This window comes from Myotis brandtii, unplaced genomic scaffold (genome assembly GCF_000412655.1).
Source record: "Myotis brandtii unplaced genomic scaffold, ASM41265v1 scaffold589, whole genome shotgun sequence".
NCBI classification, from domain to species: domain Eukaryota; kingdom Metazoa; phylum Chordata; class Mammalia; order Chiroptera; family Vespertilionidae; genus Myotis; species Myotis brandtii.
In genome coordinates, this window is record NW_005370220.1 from 1,391,861 (window position 1) to 1,414,118 (window position 22,258).

Here is a 22,258-nt window from a genome sequence, read left to right on the forward strand (position 1 = left end):
GTGAGTCCCAGCGCTTCCTCGCCCGGCCGGACCCGCTCAGCGGCTGCCCATCCTGGCCCCAGCCCCGGGTCTAGGATGGGCTGCGGGCTGGGAGGGACCATGTCTTGTCCCTGAGGCTCCCCAGATCTGGACTCCCAAGTGGGGGGGCGGGGGGAGCAGGCTCCAGCCAGCCTGCTTCCCACCCCCAGCCTGGAAAGTCTTTTGTCCCCCTGGGCCGGGCGGGAGGCATTGCACCTCCCTCCACACGGGGCTTCCTGGCCTTGGTCAGACGCCCAGAATGGGCACCAACTTTTGTGTTCGGTTCGCCCATCCTGCCTCTCCGCCTGGGTCATTTGGGGAAGTTCGAAAGCCAGGACAATACCCCCGTCAGCCAACGAGTCCAAAGCTGAGTCTAAGGGGTTCCTCCCGAAGCCCCAGTTTCTTGTTCATTTCTCCTTGTTTATATAAACATCAGAGGTGCGTGTGACAGGTGGAAGGGGCGCCCGGAGCATTTTGTTGACAGACCACTTGAGGCCAAAAGAGAAAAAGAGAGATATTGTAATACCCCCCCACCCCCGAAATAAGTGGATTCAGGAGGTCATTTGGGACAGGTGTGTATCTAGGTTGAGCACATTAATAAATTAGGTTAAATCCCTTCCTTGCACCATTTTTTTCCCTCTCTCTCTCAGATACAAGGTCAGTATGTTTGGACAAATATACAATTTAAGCAGGGATGTCCTTTTTTCCCTTTCCCTTAAGCTAGAATCTTAAATGTGCTGATGCCGATAAATGCTGATTTCTGTTTGAGTCTACATGGAAAATAAGGCTTTTCTTCCTGCTGGTTGAAGTCTTCAAACAAAGTCAGAGACTACTTCTATTCTCTCCTTTAAAAAAAAAAAAAAAAAATCTAAAATGGGCTTGGAACTAAACAAATAACACCTACCGTGTCCAAACCGTTTGCCTAGGTGTACTTGACATTAATGGATCTCTGACCTAATTCTTAGGCTCCGTGATTGACTGCGGAGTCAGGTAGGGACTTTGGACTGTAATTGAATTTGCGGAGTTTCTCACATGATTATTAGTCTTAATACAGTCTTGAATCTTGAGTTCAAGCTTGGCATTGCAGATTATTCACTCATAAGAAGCCAAGATTGCATCTCTCCTAGCTTCAGGAGTGTATTAGCCTGCTGGAATATAATCCTTTTTGGCCTTCGTATGGAGAGATTGACATATTATTGAGAGACAGGAAGCAAGTGGTTGAGAGTATGAACTCTGGAGAGCCTGTTCTTAGGTTTGAATCCTAACCTGTGAAATGAAAATAATAATAGTACAGTACTTTACTCTTCATAGGATTGCTGTGAAGAGTAAATAAGTTAACATTTATTGTGCTTAGAGCAGTTCCTGGTGCATGTGTGTGTGTATTATAAAACATTTGAGAAACCTAGTAGGGACTTGTGGTGATTTTTATTTGTTTTGGTAAGGTGTAATAGAAAAAGGATGAATTAGATTTTCTGGAATTTGAAGCACACAGTAGCATTTAAGTATCAAGATCACTTATTTTGAAGGGTCAGTATATGATAAATAAGTCTGTGTAATTGATGTTATTTTACTTTCATTATTTTTGTGTTGTTATTTTTAAGTCACAATGTAACCATTACTTGCAAAAAATACTACAAATAACCAGAGGTCCTCCAAGGACCAAGTGAAAGTCATTCCTTTATTGCCTCCAGGTTCCAGTCAGTCCCTAGAGGTTACTACTGTTAATAGTTTGATCTCTTTTCAGACATTTTTCTGGGCATATATGAACTTATACACAGGGTTTTTAAAAAATCCTGTGTGTAGCTCAGCCGGCGTTGCTCAGTGGTTGAGCATCGACCTATGAACTAGGAGGTCACGGTTCGATTCCCGGTCAGGGCACCTGCTCAGGTTGTGGGCTCCATCCCCAGTGTGGGCATGCAGGAGGCAGCCAATCGATGATTCTCTCTTATCATTGATGTTTCTAAGTCATTCTCCCTCTCCCTTCCTCTCTGAAATAAAAAAAATATATATTTTAAAAAATTTAAAAAATCCTGTGTATAAGTTCATATAAAATAGTTTTTAAAAACTTTAAATGAAATAATTCTGTATATATTGTTTTGCAACTTGCTTATTCACTTAACTATGTATCATGCCCCCCTCCCCGCCCCATGTTAGTACTGAGGTCTACCTTATTTATTTATTTTTAACAGTTGCCTTTTGTGTTGTAGAAATGTATCATAACTTAATTAGTCTCTTATTATGGACACTTAGCTTGCTTCTGGGCTTCACTTTAAAAAGCACAGAGAAGAATGTGTTCTTGTTGAGTCCATTATATATATTATATTCTCTAATACTTTGGCTGGAGTTTTATAGACTCCAAATAAATTTTAGATGAAGTAAAGCAAGACTGATTATATTTGCCATCTGAACTGTTCAAGGCTTTTCAAGTACTAACATATACCTATGTCTGTGGTGGTATTTGGGTCACAAAAGTCTTAGGAGGATGCCCAACTTCGATAACTCTTGTGTTTTAAATTTTCTGTAGTTGGTACTTTTCTGTGAATTCACTATGGATTGCCTGTGATTCTCAGCGGCTGAACTGACTGGGCATATTAATAGGCAGTTTTAGCTTTACAGTGATATAATCAGGTGCAGCCTTTTTATCTGAGCATGGGTTCTAGTTTACTTCAAACAGTAAGCACATCTCTCTGACACAAGGAAAACTTCCACCTGAATTTGAGAGACCTGGTTTGGCTTACAAAGTTGGATTCCCTGGCATTTGGGAAGATGGTTGTACAGGGTGTTTTATTTTAATGCTCCTCTAAGTACTGAGTGCCTTTGATAATACGTTATGTGTTGCTCTTTGAATTAATAAGAATTTCTTTCATGGAGGTCTAGCTGAGAGCTCCTTTCTGCCCCTCAGTTTGGGCCCTCTTTTATTTACAGGGACTCTGATCGCAAACTGAAACTAATTGCCCAGTAAGTAGGCACTTTTCCTCCCACAGAGCTGGCAAAACATTTGGCTGATTGGTTGGTTAGGTAGGACATTTTAAATAGGGTGAAAGGAGAGGCTGTGATACTAGAGAATAATAGTTATAACAACAGTAAGAGACTGAGGTGATAACACATGTTTGATTTGTAAGGTTATGGGCCTTTAATGCATCTGTTTGACAGAGCTGGAGCAGTTACTGTCTGCTGCTAAGATTCTAGTGCAGATGCAAGAAAAAAGGGTCCTTGCACGTTTTGTCTGATTGTGGCAGCCAAGATTGAATGCGGGACTACGGGAGAAAAAAATATGGATCTTTAGGGCCAGATAGAACATTACTACTACCTCCTAATGGGGCTCTACATTTCAGGAAATACTTCCATAGACTTAGCTGAAATACTTCTCCCTGTGGTTAACACAGACTGGTTCTGGTTCTGCCCTTTGGAGCCACACAGAATAAGTCTGCTCTCTCTGTGTCATGACAGTTCTTCAGGGATTTGGGGATAGTGATCATGTTCCCTCTGAGTCTGGACTAAATACCTTCAGCTCCCTCAACTGTTCTTTTTGTGACATGGTTTCAAATTCCCTCACTATCCTGGTCACCCCACTTCTGAACTTTTAAAATCTTTTCGTATCTCTCCCAAAGTGTGGAACACAGAGCTAGACATAATACTCCAGATGTGTTCTAACTAGCTATAGCAGAGAGGGCAGTTACCTCGTTCTTTCTGGATGCTATACCACTGTTGATGTAGTTATTCCTAATCAAGAGTAGCTTTTTTGGCAGCCACACTATGTTGTTGACTCATTGAGTCCATTAAGATAGTTAAGTCTTTTTTCTTTTCTTTCTTTCTTTTTTTTTTAAACATGTGCTAGATGAATCTTCCTTTATTCTGGACTTGGAAATTTTTGTTGTTTTTTAAAGTATAAGCTGAGGCATTTGCTAACCATGTAAGGTTTATTATGCTAGGTTCAAGTCATCCTTTTAGATCCCAGGTCTGTCGGTGTACCCCACCCAGTTTATTCATATTCACCCACAGGGTGTTCCTATAGGCAGAGTCTAAGGACAAGTTAGAGCAGGTTATTCTTACCTCATAGGGGAGAATAACTTTATGGATGTTAAACAGTTTGGAAGGAAAGGAATAATAGTTTAGATTAGTTCTCAAGCGTCTCTTCCAGCTCTAAAGTTCTATAATGATGTGGTATGCATGATTGAGGACACATTAATGCACCCCCAAAGATTCTTTTTTAAAAAAATATTGATTTTTTATAGAGAGGAAGGGAGAGGGGTAGAGAGTTAGAAACATTGATGAGAGAGAAACATCGATCAGCTGCCTCCTGCACACCTCCTGCTGGGGATGTGCCCGCAACCAAGGTACATGCTCTTGACCAGAATCGAACCTGGGACCTTTCAGTCCACAGGCTGACACCCTATCCACTGAGCCAAACCGGTTAGGGCCCCCCCAAAGATTCTTAATCATTTATTTGTTATCTAAATTAAGAGAATAGGCCTTGTTAGAGTTTGAAAAATCTGATTACTATGACACATACATAAAATATTACGAATGGATTTTATTTGAAAGGAACATTCTGATAATGTACTGTACTGGGAAATGTTTTCTTCATCCTAAAATTCTCTACTGCTAAATTCAGGGTCTTATTTGCTTATAGTTATTTAAGAATATGCCATTCATTTTAAGGAAATAGAAATTATTCAGACTCCAAAGGTAATGTAAGTCCATAATCTTATCCAAAACTTGTGGGGCTGGATGTATTTCACAATTTAGAATTTTTTAGGTTTTAGGAAGTTAATAAATACACCCCAGTGAAGTCTGGGGCAGTATCCTATAATCAAGCACATTAAAATATTTGTGGCAAAATGCATATATATTCACACCAAGTAGGATAAATAAAGTCTATAAATAGCCTTGAATTTTTTTTCAGCTCAGGTTTTGCTGCCAAATGAGTTACAGAAAAAATTTGGTTTTTGGAGCTTCTGGTATTTAGCATCAGGTCTGAGGGATTGTGGACCACTGTTATTGTAATTACAAACACATATAGTACTCACTATGTTCCAGGCAATGTTCTAAATGCTTCACATATATGATTTCTTAATCTTCACAACAATTAGGTGTAATCAAGTTATTATTATCCTCATTTTGTAGATAAGGAATCTGAAGCTTAGAGAAGCCTAGCTGTGGCAGACCCTGGATTCAAACCAAGTTGTTCTGGTTCCAGAGTCTGTATTATTGACATTTAAAGAAGTAGCTACAGCGTCATCTTGTACACATAAAAGGTTGTGGGTTCAATTCCTAGGTTTTGGGTTTGATCCCCGGTTAGGGCATGTACAGCAACTGATGGATGTTTCTCTTTCACATCGTTTCACTCTCTCTCTCTCTATAAAAAAAACAACAAACACTAAAACAACAAAAACGAACACAACACATATCCTTGGGTGAGGATAAAAAAATTTAAAAAGGAGGAGCTACATAGTAGAGAAGAGGAAAGCGTTTGCTAAAAATATTGGTTCTTGGATACTAAACTGAAAAAAACAAAAAAACCCACACTGTTCTCTGGCATGTATTCCCTTTACTCAATTGTGCACTATTCATTCACCTCATGTTTTCTGTTTTACAACTGTGATTTTAAATTATAGCTCTAATTCTTCCTTTGATTTGATTCTAATATGGTCTGTGACAGAGAAAAATTTAACTGTAGTCATTTTAGGGCCAGGCCCAAGACATCTCAAATTCACTATATCTTATTTCTAGGCTAAATACCTAGCTTTCTGTAGAAATTCCTTAGTCTGATTAGTTTCTGGAACATAATAGTTAAACTCCAGAACATTAGTTTCAATTATTCTGAATTATGTCCCCAGGAAGCCTTCTGGCTAGTTGAAAATTTACACATTGATATAATCTGACTAGGTCTTTTTATCTCATTTTTTTTTAAAGACCCATAAAATTAAAGTGTGCATTACTTTCATCTCAGCATTTCTAAACATGTATATGTTAACTTCCAGACGTCCTGGCACCCTTATAAAAAGAATGGAAGAAAAGTATCACAGTGCTGTTTTTACTGATGGGTAAATTATGGGTAGAGAGATTACTGCTCTAGGGCACTTAATAGATCAGAAGAGAATAGAAATATAAGATTGTGTTTGGCTGAAAGACAGTGTTAGATGATATTTTTAGTTATAAATAGCTTTAGTTTATGTTTTTTTGCCTTGATTTTGATTTTTTTTTTTTAGATATGATATGAAAACCTTTGTTACTAATGTTGAGATCATGTTACAGACACCTCTTCTGTGGTCCCTTCGTCTTTTTTCAAGAACACATTATGGTTTATCTGTTTTTCAGTAGAAACAATTACCCTAATTGTACTGGTAACCTTGAAGGGAGATTTTCAAAAATTGTGACGAAAAAAGATAAAGATTATGTCTGAATACATATGTGTTTGGATCACAGTAAAAGTCCACTCAAAATAATTATCCTCTTAGATGTATCTAAGTACATGTGATAAATTTGTGTCAAAATAATCCCTCTGGTAATGTCACTGTTCCACAGATCACTATTATTGTCAGGTGATATCTTTTCCTATTACTTTTTCTTCATTAAAAAAGTCTTTCATTCCCCTTGCTAATTTATTTTTTAACTTTAAACTCCTATATGTTCCTCTCACTCTTATCTCTTATTCTTAGCCTCATCATTCTTTCATGCTCTTTAAGGAACCAAATTATTCTCTCTATTTAACAATTTACCACTTTGTCTTTCTTCAGTGCCTTCTCAAAGCTCAATTCTTCCAAGAAGTCTTTCTAGAGGAACAAAAGGTCCTTGAAGATGTCCTGGTAACAGGGTGCACAGAGTTGAACACTTTGCACTCAGAACAAAACCTGTCTTTCTCTGTGACTTTGACTTTCTTCCTTTGAATTTGTTTTTAGTCTATTTAATTTAGATTATTAAGCCCACTTGAGAAGAAAATGTCATCATTTATATGGTATATAAAACATGGTATTAATTATCCCTTTTTGAAAAAAGGAACTAGAAAAAAATGAGAGAAAAGTTTTGGTTTTGCTCTGGGGTCTTCTTTATTGCCCAGCTTCCAATCCCCCTCCCCTTAACCCATTCTCCTGAGGAACAATACAGAAAAAACTGTCTTAACAGAAGTTATCTGTCTCAATTAAAAAAAAATCAAATACTTTGAATAAGTAGCAATTTTTTTTTCTATTAATGAATAATATGAACTGGTTTTGGAGAGTAGGTGGATTGGTGCTGTATACCAGTATAAAGGGTTTAATTTGGTTGAGAAACAAATGTTTGCTCTTTTGAATGACAAAATGTCCCCTATAGAGATTTTATTAAAGTTAATAGTGAACAAAGTTCTTCTAATAAAGAATAAGTATGCGGTGTTTTATAGTTTACAAGGTGCTCTTAGAATCTCCAAGACTTTGACATCCATATTTTGTTAATTTCTGAGTATTACTTGAATGAATAAAGGCTAAGCTTCTGTTTTCTGTTGGTACTTTTATTGGTGAATATTGACAAAATCTTTACAGGTTTTTTGTGGGTTTCACATTTGATATTTTGTATTTCAAACTGTTGTCTTTTAAGTTTATCTTGTTGAATGTAAATCTTTGGTTTAGCTTACCCATATTTATAGGATGGAAAATGGTATTTGGAAAAGAGGATTGCTTACTTTACATTTTATTTCCTAGGTACAATATGGGGCTGAGTGTTATAGAAAAAGCCCAGTATTCATTGAAAGTAAATGGTGATGTAGGTAACAAAAGTGAACTACAGAACTTGATTGAGAGGGCTCATGTAAATCTCACTTCTTCAGATTGAAATATGATTTACTTCTCTCCTAGTGTAGGAATCTCTTTGGAATTATCTTAACATTATTTTAGTTGTAATTCCTCAAATCAGTGTGTCAGTGGCAAAGAGACGTGGTACTCTTTCACCTCTCATTTCTAATTTAATATTTAACACTTTATCAGGAAAGGTAATTAATATTAATTGAGCACATATTACATGCCCAGTTACTTACCAGGATTTTTTTTTACACACATCATGTTATTTAATTCTTAAACAATGCAGTAGTTAAATATTATTATCCTTACTTTATGGATGGCAAATATTTAGATTTAGAAATATAAAGTAGCTTGCTTAAACCTATCTATATATATAAAAACCTAAGCGACCAGACGACCGAATGACTGGTTGACTGGTCACTATGATGCGCACTGACCACCAGGGGATAGATGCTCAATGCACAGGATTGGGCTCCCTCCTGTCTGGATCAGGCCTGCAGGGATCAGGCCGAAACTGGCTATCCGACATCTCCCGAGGGGTCCCGGATAGCGAGAAAGTACAGGCCAGGCTGAGGGACCCCACCGGTACATGAATCTATGCACCAGGCCTCTAGTCAGGTTTATAAAGTCCTTGAGGGCAGGGACTTCTGTTTGTTTTGTTCTCAATTGTATTCCAAGTGTTCAGCATAGATAGATTCTCAATAAATATTTGATGATTGAATGAGTAAAAAAGAAGGAATGGTTTGTAGCTATACTACAGTTGCAGTGTATTCTTAAGGAAAATAATGTAATCTCCTGGCCTCTTCCCTTATAGTTTAGAAATGAAATTTTCTCCTTCTTTTCCCCTTTACTACTTATGGCAAATGAAGTTCCTTGAAATCTAGCAAATTACATTATTTATTTATATTTTGTTACATAACTTTGTTCCTTCTATTTTTCTCAGTTAAAGGAAAGGAAGAACAGCAATAGACAAATAAACACCTGCTGACTTTTGTACAAAGAGTAGCTAAGTTGGAAAAGCTGAGCACTTTTTTGTAAGTTATTTCTTAGGTCTTTCACCAGTTCTGATCTTGGGCAAGTGATTACATCTGTAAAATGAGAGAGTTAGACTAGATTTGTGGTTTTTACTAGTAAACTGTATTATTTTGAGACCTAGGGTTCCTTGGATGTGTTTGGGAGGTCAAATGGTTCTACTTCTGGGCCCTCCACCCCCAACTCCCACCCCCAAATCACCACCCACAATTTTGTCAGCTCCATTCTCATTATATGCTGGGTTTCTTTCAGTAAAGATTTTTGAAATAGGAATTCTTCTACTCTACATTTCTACGATAATGAAATTATAGTAATCTGTGAACTATTATGCAAGCATTAAAATAATTATATTATGTTTAGTAGCAATATACTAATATACCATAGTGCAGTGGTTGGCAAACTCATTAGTCAACAGAGCCAAATATCAACAGTACAACGATTGAAATTTCTTTTGAGAGCCAGATTTTTTAAACTTAAACTATATAGGTAGGTACATTGTTACTAACTTAATTAGGGTACACCTAAACTGGCCTTTGCTAAAAACGTCCTCAATCTGATTGAGGTATGTTCGCTGAGGTTGACTCCTTCCAACTCTCCCTCCACACTCGTATACTTGTTTTGTCTATCTCCTTTCGTTCATCCTCTCTATATGTCCAAACCATCTCAACATACCTTTCTCAATCCTCGACACTACATCTTCTTTCACTCCACAACGTTCCCTGTACATGTGCGCCCGCACGTGGTATTTTGTGGAAGAGCCACACTCAAGGGGCCAAAGAGCCGCATGTGGCTCGAGAGCCACGGTTTGCCGACCACTGCCATAGTGGCTAAAGCTAAATAATGAGATTATGGGTCGTTTTAATTACCTTCTTTGTATTTTTCTGAAATTTCCACTAAATATATCTAATTTTAATTTCAGAATCATAAAAATAAATAAAAAATAGAAAAAAGTTGTGATAAGGTTGGTAAGCATTTATTTACATGACATCAAGTTAGTTGATATTACCTAGGGCCACTTAATTATAATTTCTGTCATTGACTTAGCAATTTTGATTTGCATCAGAGATAGTTGTTTAGTCTCAGTGAGTTGTGGTTCTGAAGAGAGGAGATTGCTGAAGACAATATGGAAGAAAGGAAACTTTCCTGAGGCTTGACAAATCTTAGACATATGGTAGGGATGACATCTAAGATTTGGTACCTTTGGGAAGGTTTAACTGGGATCTAGAAGAGAATGAAAACAGAAGTGGTTCTTTATCCATTTAATTCTGTCTAGGGAATTTAAAGCATGCACTTAAAAATTAATTAAAATAGCTTATTAAAATAGTTCTTGTTTAAATTGTGCAAATTTTGAATTTATGTCATGGTTCATAGCCTTTGCTAATAGAAGGTCTTTGATTAGATCTTCCTTTAAAGATATAGAGCTCTCAAAAGTTTGGTTTCAGTCTGCCCATATGTTTTGCAATTAGATCATATGGGATTGCTTTTATTCTGGTAATATACCAGCAGCTCTATATGATATCCTTGCCAGGGAGACAGCTAAGCTCTGAGGGAAAGGGAATTTATTCAATTAGAAAAAGGAATGTATTCTGATTAGTCACAGGGAAAATGATAAGGAGTAGGAATGTGTTCAACCTGGCTAGAGAATGGTAAATAACCTTTATTTAGTTTTAGACTGACTTTGGAAACTTTTGTTTCAGTTTTGCATGCTTCCCAGAAACTGTCATATTACCAGGGATTTTATTCTTACTATATTTTAATTATTTATTATTTTAAAAATCTAGTGCTTTTACTTGATGTATGTGAGCAAAAAGAAGAGGTTAGGAGTAACAGTTAACTGTAAGGAGAAAATTGTATTCTCTATGACCATTTTAATTTTGGAAACGGTCTTTAAAGGTGAAATTCCTTCAAAAATATTCTAGGGAAAGTTTAGATGTTGGTCTCTCTGAAGGAAGTTGGATGAATTGAGTACCTTTTAGATTCCCTTCAGTCCTATCATTTACAGGGATGTGATAGTAGTTTGGGAAGGGTTAATGGAAATAATAGGGGATAAGAGGAGATGATTGATATTCCAGTATAATTTTATTGTTTATTGAGGCTTGCTTGATTAGAAGAAGCTTCCCATTGGGCTTTTTCTGCCATAGACTTCTCATTTGACTTCATATTCATTATAATCCTACCTTGTCTTTTGTTTATCTGTTCTATATAAACTGCATTAACAATATGGCCCCATCAACCATTGATGTTGTGTGAGTTAATGAATAGTTATAAAGTGTATCAAAAACACTAAGCAATCTAGCTGTTGGGTATTATTATACTGAATTGTTGGTATGTTGCCTGCAAACCTATCCTGTTCAACTGGTTTTAGTTTTTAAGTTAATTTGTTGCTTAAACTTGTCCATGAAGGCTGAGTTGAATGGTCCAAACCAGTGGTCAGCAAACTCATTGTCAACAGAGCCAAATATCAACAGTACAAAGATTGAAATTTCTTTTGAGAGCCAAAATTTTTAAACTTAAACTATATAGGTAGGTACATTGTTATTAACTTAATTAGGGTACTCCTAAGGCAGTGATGGCGAACCTATGACACGCGTGTCAGAGGTGACACGCGAACTCATTTTTTTGGTTGATTTTTCTTTGTTAAATGGCATTTAAATATATAAAATAAATATCAAAAATATAAGTCTTTGTTTTACTATGGTTGCAAATATCAAAAAATTTCTATATGTGACACGGCACCAGAGTTAAGTTAGGGTTTTTCAAAATGCTGACACGCCGAGCTCAAAAGGTTCGCCATCACTGTCCTAAGGCTTAGGAAGAGCCACACTCAAGGGGCCAAAGAGCCCCATGTGGCTCACGAGCCGCAGTTTGCCAGCCACGGGCAAACTAATCAGTGGAATAGCAGTCAGAAGAACTGCATTTCAGTTTTTATTTCCATTCACTTTGTGAGTTCTTGAGCACTTTTTTAAATGGCTCTGTGACTTAGTTTCTCTGACTATAACATGAAGCCTGCTACTTCCAGTCCCCCAAGGTTTTTGATAAGTTATATGTGTAAATTATGGTGGGCTTTTCTCAACACAAAGGCTTTATAGAATTCAAACTGTTTTCTGGTATTCTTTCCTGATTACATGGTTTATGTAGCTTACAGTGTAATGTGAACAAGATAGCTTTTGATTAAACACAACAAAGAAGTAAACACATGCATTTTTAAGGGGCTTCTTTATGCAAAAATATTTTTATGTTATTTTGTAGTTAACAAATTTGTATTGGTATTTTCCAAAGATTTGGGATCCTAAAGTATTATTTTTCTTCCTGTACTACCTTGAAAATAAAATAATCCTTATCTCATATTAAACTCATAAAATAAATCACTTATGCTTTTGTAGATCTTTAGTATTATTTTTAGTTGATCTCTTTAGAATGGGTTCCACTTAATCTTTTTTATGATTTCAAAAATAATATATGTTTATTTTAGAAAATATAAGGAAATATAAAGACAAAATGGACCCAGATACAACCAAAGTTAACATTTTAGTGGTAACTACAGAATTTTTTTACATCAATACTTATCTCCCTCCCTACCATTGAGGTAATTCTGTATGGATGTATTGTTTTGAAATTGCTGTTTAATGTAATATATTTCAAATACTTAGCACTGTGAAATGGAACACTTTTCAAATTAAGTTGAAAGTAGTACTTTTGGTGCTATTACTGTAATTTAAATGATCAAACTCTGAGTGCTTACTCTGTTCAAGCTACTATATTAGGTGTCTCCTAATAGTTACAGAAAAAAACTATACCATAAAGCTTTTTAATCACTGACTGAATTTAACATTTTATTACTGCATACATTGCTTCATTTCTCACAGCAATAAATTAGGTCACTTATTTGTTATGAAAACAGGTGTGGGTTCTAAAGTCAGGTATATGACAGATCAAAATGGGGAAAAATTGACCACATTTAAATTATTTGTCACGTCACCAAAAAGAACATAAATCTATTTTAAATAGAGATCTCAGACTCCATATGATGCTTTTCTTGAGACTTGGTACTCCTTGGCAGAACTAAACTTGTGATTATTTTTCTTGTGTCTGTTCCAGCACAACATGATTTTTTCTTGGGTTCAAGTGGTCTCTGAAAGCCCAAAGCAGTCTGAAACCAAGCCAGGCTTTTAGTATTTTTAATTCTGCGATGAGAGAAATCAAGGTGTCCATCTGCTTAGCTCATATATTGCCAAAAAATGCCTAGGTGCTGGGCTAAAGTATGGCTTTGACCTTCAGGAAACAGATATCTATTTCATACAGTGATCTCTGTTCTTTGAAATTTGTGAAGAAAGGGTTATAACTTTCAAATCAAAGCAATAATGAACAGTAGTGTTATTGAGAGAGGGTTAAATTATTAATGCATTTTAAACAATTCAGAAGTGTTTAATAACCAGCATAGATTAATAATCAACACATACTAAATACTCAGAGTTAGCTATCTTTATTATTAATAGTTTTTATTACCTACTTACAGTGTTTGAAAAACAGCAGAGAAAACTTTGTCAATTCTAGATTAATAAATTTACCAGGTTTCTTGACAGCGTCTGTAGACTGGCAACACATTGGTATTCAGGAAGACTTGCACATCGTAACAAGTCAACCTTTCTAACAGGTAGTGCTAAGGTATCGAGTAATACTAATGTGCTTGACCACATCTTATCTTGTCAGAGTGGCCCAGGTTAGAGTGGCCAGAATTATCCTGTGACATGTTGCAGATACAACAGAAATAGTAGGCTCAGAACTGGACTAAATGGAAGCTGTTTTCAAAAAGCAAATGCAAAGATAGAACTCCAAGAAATCCCTGAAACAGCCATTGTCCAGTCCTGGCAGATGTATACTCTTCTGGGATCTTTTGAAGGTATCAGGCCATAGCCACAAATGACCCAGTAGAGTGAAAATAAGACTGGCCTATAGAAAGACATGACCACTCAACTTTATATTGGTTACACATTGATATTTTTGAGAGCCTGCCAAATACAACATGCACATACATAGTGCAAGTCACATAATCTCCTCGGGCTTCTATACCATCATATGTAACTTGAGTATAATAGTACCAACCTAATATGGTTCTTGAGCGTTGACCTAGAATTGAAACCCAGCTCTGTCTGACTTAAAAGTCTGTGTTCTTTTTTCTTTTGACTAAACTGAGCTGCATTGCTAAAGCAGATGGGAATGAAATAAAGCAGTCAGTGGTACAGAGCACATTTAGGCTTCTGTTTCTATCGCCTTCCCTACCCACCCCCGACAAGCCTATACATCGTCCTTCTCAGCACTCATTCTGAATTACAGTGACTCAGGTTTGATTTCAGTAGCTACTGTGAAAATCAAAATTAGATCAAAGAGTGTTTCTCAGAGGAGGGTATGGTTGTGGAATGGAGCTATGGAGAGGAGATAATAGTGGAAATTAGTTGAAAGTAAATAGGTAGACAACTATGATAAATGTTAAGCAGAACCTAACAGTAACTATGAGGTTGTCTAGTCAGCACCAGCAGGATTGGTCTAACAGAGACTGTAATGCTTATTAGCATTTGGCAAGAAATACCACACACTGCAAAATGGTAGTATCGATTGTTCTTGACTTGACAGTAAAACCTTTCATATTTAACTTAATAGGGACTGTAGCTCAAGATGCTGATGCAAGTCAATATGTTTTAAAAAGTAGCAGGTGACATTTGATTTTATGAAAGTCATAGAAGAATCTCAGACTTGCAAATGTAATGAATAGCTCTGCCAGTCATCTGAGGATGTATTCCCTTTCCCCATTTTATAAACTTCCCTTATTATGCAAAGTTCAGACAAAGGAGAAACTATTATTTTAAGTATAGACCCAGCTACTTCAGATATATTTGCAAAATATATTGGCAGATGATATATACAATTGTGAAGATTTGTATTTATTAAAAAGAATTAAATAGCTTCAGTTTGTATGGTATCAGAACTCAACAATAACATGCTGCACGTGTACAAGGGCAGCGGTCAGGTTGAACTATGCAAATTTAGCTGTGGAGAATATATATACAGTGCAAAGCCTGGTCATATCATTCTCCTAGTTAATAATTTAATATAATTATACTTCAATATAATTCTCCTATTTAACCACATAAATAATTCCAGCCCAAAATGCTTAAGTTTCTTAATATGATTTAAAATGTCTTCATAATCTGTCTCTGTAATAATTTCCTACCATCTCCTTATGCTCTAAACTCCAGCACAAACTGCTTTTATTTCCCACGAATACTATGCTTATTGTTATTAATAAGGCAGTCATCTGGGTCAGATACTCAGCGCTTTAAATGAATTATCATGACCTTGTTTAATTCTCAAAGAACCTAACAAGAAATATGTATTATTATCCCCACTTTACTAAGCAGAAATTGAGACTTTGAGAGTTTAAGTACACCGAGCAAGGTCTTATAGCTAGTAAAATGTAGAACCTTGATTCCAATTCACATCTGTCTAGCTTCAAAGCCTCCTTTCTTAATCACTAAACTAACTGGTCTCTAGTTAGCTTTGCTTATGTTGTTCCCTCTGCCTGGAATTCCCTTCTCTTCAGTTTTAATAAGGGTCTTAATTATAGCAACAGAAATTGAATTTATTAAAAGGATATTGAAGAGTTCATAGAATCTCCAGGGAATTAAATTCAGGACATGGAGCTAGACATATGCCCTGTTGTGTCACAGAGAAGTCCACTGAATATGTCACTGACACCACCACTGAACATTAGAGGCTATAGTTGCAATACTAAGTACTGCTGCCACTTATCATACCATAGCATTATCCCTCTGCCACTAGAGCATCACGCTCATTGCTTTGGATCATTAGTCTCTAATTCCAAGCCAGGTGAGGGTGCATGTGATTTTTAAAGTCTCAATCACTTGCCCATGCCCTGAAAGCAGGGAAAAAATGATCTGGTATTATGAACTTTTGTGGTACGATAGCAAAATTTAAAAGATTGATAATTTCCCCAAATAAGAAGGAATTCCGAAATAGTAGGAAATTAGACTATGACACTAAACTGTCTACCACATCCCTTTCTTTCACCTGATACACTTATTTGTCCTTGAAAAACATCCATGCAGCTTCCTATACTATTGTACCTTATATATTACTAGAGGCCTAGTGCGTCGGGGGGAGGGGCCGCAGGTAGTTGGCCAGTTGGCCCTGCCCCCTGGTCGAACTCCCGGTCGAGGGGACAATTTGCATATTAGCCTTTTTAATATATAGGATATTACTGTACATATTATATTTTTATTACTTTGTAAGGATTCTTATTTTTAAAGTATTATTTGTTTATGCAACTGACTCCTCTATATCTTATGTTCAAGTAGCTTATTGACTCTGTCTTTTTGATGTTTGTACTCTCTTACATCTACCTAGGACAGTGTTCAGCACATAGTAAGTACTCAATAAATAGTTGAACTGAACATAAATCCTCCCCACCCACTACCATTAGAATGTAAGTTCCATAAGTGCAGGGATTTTTCTCCCTCTCTCCCTTCATTCTTTTTTCCTTTCCTCCCTCCCTCCCTATCCCCCCTCTCCTCTCTCCCACTATATGCCCAGCACCTAGATTAATTCCTAGCATCTGGTAGGACCTCAGTAAATATTTATTAAATAAATGAATACTCCTTAATAGTAAATTATTTATCTCTGAGAATGGTATGACAAGGAAGATCATGTGATAATTTCCAACTAGACCGAATACTACAGTGTAAGGCCAGAAACTGCCTTTTTCATCTCTGGTCATCTCTTCCTTCTATCCAGAAGCATAACCAGAAAAGGGCAATTTGGAAATCTGGAATTCTTTCCCAGACCTATCATCATAATCACTAGCTACAAAAATGGCCCAAAATACCATACCTGCTTGACGTAAAACCTGTTTTTGTTGTCTCCTTTTGTATAACCAGCTACGTATATCCTGAGATTGCATCTATCCCTGAAAGAAAAGGTTGTTGGGCAAAATGTCTTGTATCTTGTTTTAAAGTATAATAACGTACGGCAAAAGCATTTTACGTCAAAGAAATGAAGAAATGAAGTCTCATGATTATGAAATTATTTGTACAAAGGCAGTAGAGTAGCAGAAATGTACTGTAGATTAGAGTTCAGTAGCTTTTAGAGGTTAACTTTTTGGAGGTAACAGAGCACAATTATGTCAATCTAAAAGAGAACTTGTTGTTCAAGCTAACCAAAGAATTATTATTATTAGTGGAATCTATCATCTCTGGAGCCAGATTGCTTAGATTTGAATAATTTTTTCTACTACTTATTAGTTGTGCGACCTTGGGCTGTGCCTCAATTTTCTCATCTGTAAAATGGGCTTAATAATAGCATTTACCTTACAGGGTTATTATAAGGATTAAGTGAAAACATATATGAAGTACTTAGAATGTCAGACATAAGTAAGCCTTCTAAATGTGAGCTGTTCTTTGTATTTTTTATTTTGAATATCTGTGCACTTTCACTAATTCCATTCCCTTTGATTCTTTACTACCTCTACTTTTTTCAATTCTGAATTTGTAATGTTAACCTATTTTATAGAGAACCAGAATCTGAGATGAGGTCTGGTTGTTTGCCCAATAGACATGTAGCTAGGAAATACTAGTTAATTGGGATTCAAACCCAAATCTATCTTATTTTTTAAACTCTTTCTATTATGGTAAATTAATATGCTAAAAGTAGTTTGAGTTTAATGTATTCTATTATATCTAACATCTGTTGTTAATTTTAATGCATCTTTTTCCTTCTGCCACCTTCACTCTCTTTTCTGATTTGTAGTCATTGTTTTTCTGTCCATACCATAGATTTTTTTTAACCACCCTCGTTGGTTTTCCTTTAATTCTTTGGATTTGTAGTAGAAAGTATGCACTTTACCTGAAAGACCAAAGCATATCCTCACATACTAGTATAACTGTCCATTTTACTTTTACTTTTTTGTTAGTCTAATTGACCTGTACAGTGAATTGGTTTCCGGAAGGGAAGACAGATATCTGTTATGAATCAGATAAGTAATTTTACATATTAGCTAGGAAGGCATTTAAAGGTAAATTGCATAATTCCAAAAACTTAGTAGCATTTCAGTCAGTGTAAAAGATGACATACAAGTTTGTTAGAAATAGAGACAATATAAAAAATGCTATTGAATTGCTATAAAAACTTCTCAACTTAATAAAATACTTTTTTGCTTATTAATTATTGTTTAACTTTTGCATAAAATTTCTGTTGATAAATTCCAAATGGACTCCAGACATTTGTTGCAAAAAAAAAAAGTTTACTTAAACTTACTGCTTTAGAGAATTATTTCTCTTAGCATATGATCTTTCTTTTTAACAATAGGACTTTTAACGGTTTATCAGAAAGTGCGGATTTATCTGTGCTATATTTCTTTTAGTTGATATTCTCATATAATAGATCACTCAGAAATACACACACTTAAAATCAGTGATTAAGTAGTCTTCAGGGTTTAAAGCCACAAGTGTCAGGAAGTTGTTATTTTCTATTTCCTTATTGCTTAACCAAGCTTCTTTTTTCTTCTTCTTCTTTTCTTTCTTTCTTTTTTTTTTTTCAACCAGACAAGATTTCAGATCCTCTTTTTATTTTATATTTTTTGTCTCGCTATGTTCATACTGGGCCTTCAACTGTGTCTCAGTAAGATGGTTCAACTTAAGATTTTTCATTCATTTTTACTTAAGTAATAGGGAAAAGGATGTGTCAGTAAGTTTACAGTGAGCCTTCCATTTTAACAAAATAATATTCCTTTGTTTAATAGATCTTTGTTAATCACTTGCTATGCACTTAGAGCTGGGGTAGAGAGATGCTGCAGAGACAAATAAGATGGTTTCTGTCCTTGAGAACATATAGGATACAGAAAATCAGATGACAGGATGGTAAGTTCCACCACAGTGATATGTACATACTATAACAGCAAAGAGGGGACTTCTCACCCAGACAGTTTTGTGTGTGTGTGTGTGTGTGTGTGTGTGTGTGTGTGTGTGTGTGTTTTGGAGCGGGGTAGGGTGCAGGATAATGTCAGAGAAGGCTTTCTGGAGGAAGTTTTCTCTGAGCTGAATCTTGGGGTGGGGGAGGGGTTAGGGTTAGGAAAAGGGAGCGGCATGTGAGAAAGTACAGAGGTGAAAAAAGTACAGAGGTAAGAAAGCACATGCACAACCTATACAGGGGACTGAAGACCTGAGTGGCCTGAGTAGGGGAGGAGAGGATATGTGAGGATTGAACAAGGAGTGGTGAAAGTTGAAGCTGGAATTTTCTGCAGTTGTGAAATAATGAGGTACTTTATTATCATGCTCAGAAATTTGTTCTAAAAGCGATGAAGAAATATAAGCCTCAAAGTTACATGGTAAGGTTTGTGTTTTAGATTAGTCTGGAAACTACAGTGTACTTCCGAAAGAGTAAATGATCCCCAGAAAAGATAATTAGAGGCCACTGGCTCTCTGTCTAAATTTTTTCCAGCATTAATTTTGGATTAAAGGGTTTACAAGCTAAGATAATATAATAATAGGAGGGGGACATCAATTAGTTTTCTGTCCTCTCTTATTAAGCAAACATTTGAAACCTATTTTGCTTGTTGGTATAACACACAGACTCGACAAAGCCAGCAATTGATGCTGGACCTCTTAATTGATCTGCTGTTAGACTGAACAAACCTAAGTGCTTCCTATGTGCCAGGTACTGTGCTAGGAGCTGAGGATAGAATGATGAATTAGTTAGGCATTTACAGTCTGGTGGAAGGACAGACTGGTATATAAATGCTTTAGGATACTTATGTAATAGACTAGTGGCCCGTTGCACGAAGATTCACGCAATAGGACTTCCTTCCCCTGGCTGCCGGCACTGGTTTTCCTCCGGCACCCGGGACCCAGGCCTTTGGTCCAGCCGCAGCAGCGAGGCTTGGCTTCTCTGCTCTGGCTGCTGCCAGCCCCTCCTTTTTTTTTCCAGCTCTCCGAGCGGAGCCCAGGGCGGGCTGGAAGGCTGGGTCCCCCCGGCAACCCAGGCCCCCAGCCACTCCTTGAGCGGAGTACAGGGAGCAGCGAGGCTCTGCTCTGGCTGCTGCCAGCCCCTCCTTTTTTTTTCCAGCTCTCCGAGCGGAGCCCAGGGCGGGCTGGCGGGCTGGATCCCCCCGGCAACCCAGGCCCCCAGCCACTCCTTGAGCGGAGTACAGGGCCAGCGGGAAGCTTGGCTTCCTCCGTCGCCGGGAGCAACCCAAGCCTCCTGCTCACTCCAGCTCCGTGGCTGCCCCCATCATCAGTCGTCTTCAGTCTTCACTCCTCGCCTGCGTATGCAAATTAACCGCCATCGTTGTGGGGTTAATTTGCATAGTCACTCTGATTGGCTGGTGGGAGTGGCGGAGTGACAGAGTGATGGTTAATTTGCATGTTTCTCTTTTATTACATTTTCACCTTCCATCCTTACCTCAACCTTCAAAGTATGGGTGAGGAAACCAAGGATAAGAGAGGTTTCCCCCACCTTCATTGTCACATATAACATTGTGTAAGTTTAAGATGTATGGTGTGCTGATTTGATACACACATATATATTGCAAATGTTTACCCTAATTAAGGTTAGTTAACATATCCTTCACCTTACACAATTACCATTTTGTTATTATTGCTATGGTGAGAATATTAAAGCTGAATATACTAAGATATTTAATTTAGTCAAGGTCATGTAATAATGAATGGTAACTAGCTATAATTCAGTATTTGATCTACCTAACGTCAAATGTTTTCCATTGCCCTAACCGGTTTGGCTCAGTGGAGAGAGCGTCAGCCTGCAGACTCGATTCTGGTCAAGGGCATGTATCTTGGTTGTGGGCACATCCCCAGTAGGGGGTGTGCAGGAGGCAGCTGATCGATGTTTCTAACTCTCTATCCCTCTCTCTTCCTCTCTGTAAAAAATCAATAAAATATATATTTTAAAAAAATGTTTTCCATTCCCCCACCATTTACACTGCTTCCCCTGACAAGGCAATGTATGTATATTTTTCAGCCGGAAGTATTTTTTTTCCTCTCTTCTCTTAATTCTTTCCAACACTACAAAAACCAGTATTGTTGAGCCTCGAAGTATCCAGTCCTTAGTAACTAAAAGTGTTGGCTCTAAAGTCATTGTCTGGATTCAAAATCCTAGCTCCATCTCTTACCTTTCCGTAAATCTGTTTCATAGTGTCATGTTATGAGATAATGTTGCTAAACCACTTAAAACAGTGAAAGCACAGGGAAAGAATTCAGTAAATGTTAGTTGTTAAAATTGTCTTTGAAATAGAAACTCATCTGTTTTCCAAACATTCAGGAAATTTTGTTAAAATGCATTTAAACCAACCTACTTTTTTCAAATTAATCTTGGCGAAGAGCTTTTGCATAGCATGCATATTTAAAATCTGACCCCTTGCTCAGGGCATCAATGAATAACCTTGCTATCACAAACAAAAACCTGCGAAAATATGCCTGTGAAAGTGCATAGACACCGGCAACCCAGGCCCCCAGCCACTCCTTGAGCGGAGTACAGGGCCAGCGGGAAGCTTGGCTTCCTCCGTCGCCGGGAGCAACCCAAGCCTCCTGCTCACTCCAGCTCCGTGGCTGCCCCCATCATCAGTCGTCTTCAGTCTTCACTCCTCGCCTGCGTATGCAAATTAACCGCCATCGTTGTGGGGTTAATTTGCATAGTCACTCTGATTGGCTGGTGGGAGTGGCGGAGGGACAGAGTGATGGTTAATTTGCATGTTTCTCTTTTATTACATTTTCACCTTCCATCCTTACCTCAACCTTCAAAGTATGGGTGAGGAAACCAAGGATAAGAGAGGTTTCCCCCACCTTCATTGTCACATATAACATTGTGTAAGTTTAAGATGTATGGTGTGCTGATTTGATACACACATATATATTGCAAATGTTTACCCTAATTAAGGTTAGTTAACATATCCTTCACCTTACACAATTACCATTTTGTTATTATTGCTATGGTGAGAATATTAAAGCTGAATATACTAAGATATTTAATTTAGTCAAGGTCATGTAATAATGAATGGTAACTAGCTATAATTCAGTATTTGATCTACCTAACGTCAAATGTTTTCCATTGCCCTAACCGGTTTGGCTCAGTGGAGAGAGCGTCAGCCTGCAGACTCGATTCTGGTCAAGGGCATGTATCTTGGTTGTGGGCACATCCCCAGTAGGGGGTGTGCAGGAGGCAGCTGATCGATGTTTCTAACTCTCTATCCCTCTCTCTTCCTCTCTGTAAAAAATCAATAAAATATATATTTTAAAAAAATGTTTTCCATTCCCCCACCATTTACACTGCTTCCCCTGACAAGGCAATGTATGTATATTTTTCAGCCGGAAGTATTTTTTTTCCTCTCTTCTCTTAATTCTTTCCAACACTAC

General features: G+C 37.2%; 1 protein-coding gene across 1 annotated transcript in view; it reads left to right on the forward strand.

The window, feature by feature from the left end:
• MEGF9 (multiple EGF-like-domains 9) overlaps positions 1-22,258 on the forward strand; it is a 90,075-nt gene that overhangs the window by 7,477 nt on the left and 60,340 nt on the right. The gene's annotated exons all lie outside the window — the stretch shown is intronic.